Here is a 2,500-nt window from a genome sequence, read left to right as displayed (position 1 = left end):
TCATGACAGTAATATTCGCATTTATTGTAAAAATATATTTGTAAAGACCGAAACATATCGAGTTCTAGAGCAAATGCTTTGGTCACCAGCATGACCAAATAACACATTCCAATTATGATCCCTAACCTTAAGTAGGCCTTCAGAGCCATAGGCCCATAGAGCTGGAGTTCATCCCGGTTTTTATAGCGTGAAACGGATAATAGCAATTGCTTGATACCCTTTGGATAGGACTATCACTGCTGGGTGGAAAGGGGGATCTATCTCGGTCCCTTTGCTTGTGAAGCAAGTGCTCTACCAACTCTGCTATTGGGACTCTCATGATAAATATATAGCAATAATATAACGATCAGAAAAATAACAGGTAATTCACGTCAGCGTCTAGACAGTATTCCATGGAAGAGGTATAATTGTTTTCAGACATTTTCTTTAAATGGTCTTTTCAAAATAAAGCAGTGAACACCACGAAACACGCAATTTTGCACATTGGCAGACAAATCTCTATGATTTCGGCAAAATTCCTAAAAGATTTCATATTTTGTGAAAGAATGCAGATAGAAGAAAAACTATCACACGTTATAGGAAACCGGACCTGCTGAATTAAAATGTCATCTTAAAATCTTTATTAGAATCAATAGGTTTGTCTTCTCTGAATGCAACATGAAATAATAAATCAACTCCCTGAAAAAAATCATATTATCATCCACTAGTTAATCCTGTCTGCACCTCCTGCACTACGTCTGTTTTCATATCTATCCTGCTTTATGAATTTAGATTGTGTCTAAATTCGATCACTTGTCTTTTGTTTAGCAGCGTGGCTCATAGTGGTACGATCTTTGCTTCGTACTCGAATGTTCCAAGTTCGAATACCCACTGCGCTTCAACACAATAAAGTAAAAAAAAAAAATTAATAAATAAATAAAAAAAGACACATTTTGCCTCTGTCATTCGTAACCGGTACTTCTGTATAACTGCGGCACTTGGGCGTTGACAAAATCCGAAGAAGAACATCTGGATGCCTTCCATCGCACACAGTTAAGAAGGGTACTGGGCATCAAATACCCAAAAAAGATCTCAAATGAATCACTCTATAAGATCACAAAGAAAGACCAATCTCCCTTGACATTTTACAACAACGATGGCAACTTTTCGGTCACATACTACGCAGGGACAAAAACATACCAGCAAACCAAGCCATGTCGGGATACTTCCAAAAACACGGGAACCTTTTCAGAGGAAGACGATCACAACACTCCCTGTGATCCTAAACAAAAACCTCACAACACTTGGACAAAGCATTAGTCTCATAACGGCAGGGGACCTTGAAAATCTGAGAACCCTAGCAGAGGACCGGCAATATTGGAGACACCTAACACAGGAAATACTGGAAACAGCCAAGGCGACCCGATCTTTCGGTCGAGACGCGAAAGGCATCTAAGAAGAAGAAGAAGAAGATTCGTAACCGACGTATTTTCTATCCGAATCGAAGCGCACTCTATCTAAAAATAGCTGCTATCCTGTAGACGCCATGGCGTCTCCTAGTAACTAGACACAGACTAAAGCATGAAGCCCTGCCTCGGCAAATGGCTAAAACTTGGCCACACTTATTCCGAAGGTGCAGTGATTTTAGTCCCAGACTTGCTTAGTCAGCTCACATGAAATCCGATTTTTTCAAGTCATTGACTAAAGTCAGAGATAGTCAGATACTAAGCGCTAGTCCGTGTTCACGATGACGGCCCCAGGAGATCCGATTTTGTTCATTCATGGGGTAATCCCATTACCATGGGGAATCCTCAAGCTGATATAAACGGTGGAAAGATGATGATACATACCTAAAAAATTATTTTTGATCACCACTCGGGTTATCCAAAATATAAAACATTTCCCCAAAGAAACTCTGCTTGTTGCTTGAAATGTTTTCCTTTTCTACTTTTCAGTTACATTGGGGGCTTTAAACTCTTTTTTTTATTCCTGATATGTCAGTTTACAATGGGTCATTACTCGATCGTTAGTCTTAATCTTTAAAGGATGATGAGTCTGTCAAATATTGTTCGTTTCACTTCCTTGTGATCGGAATCCAAATAAGCAAATGTTATTCTTTGAGTAGTAGCCTAGACCTACTAATTAAAGTGCGATACACAATATAATCTTTTAAAAAGGATTAATTATACTCATAAAAATCAACTCATAAAAATTAAAAGGAATTTCCCCAAAATGGTGTCTGTGGATAATTTAACCCCCCCCCCCCCTTCCCCCAAAATAATTTTCTTTTATAACATGTTTAATAGTATCAAAAGTGTAGAAGTAATTAAATGTCAAATGTAGCTGACCTTGAACTTGAATGGTCTCTGGATGATCCCCAAGTGGTCGAATTGAAATTCCAATCGGCCAAATTATTTTCAAGGATATCGATCTTATCAACTTTGAAGAAAATGGAATTTCCACACGAATATAAAATAACTCGAGTTTTTGCACTACGCAGTTATGTTGTGAATCTACTGTA

General features: G+C 38.2%; 1 protein-coding gene across 2 annotated transcripts in view; it reads left to right on the top strand.

Moving 5' to 3' along the window:
- LOC144969072 (uncharacterized) overlaps positions 1-2,500 on the top strand; it is a 16,041-nt gene that overhangs the window by 78 nt on the left and 13,463 nt on the right. The gene's annotated exons all lie outside the window — the stretch shown is intronic.

Source organism: Berghia stephanieae, chromosome 1 (genome assembly GCF_034508935.2).
Source record: "Berghia stephanieae isolate SIO BIC M18660-M18661 chromosome 1, UCSD_Bste_1.3, whole genome shotgun sequence".
NCBI classification, from domain to species: Eukaryota; Metazoa; Mollusca; class Gastropoda; order Nudibranchia; family Aeolidiidae; genus Berghia; species Berghia stephanieae.
The sequence above is the reverse complement of the archived record's forward strand: the minus strand, read 5'-3'. Positions and strand labels throughout refer to the sequence as shown.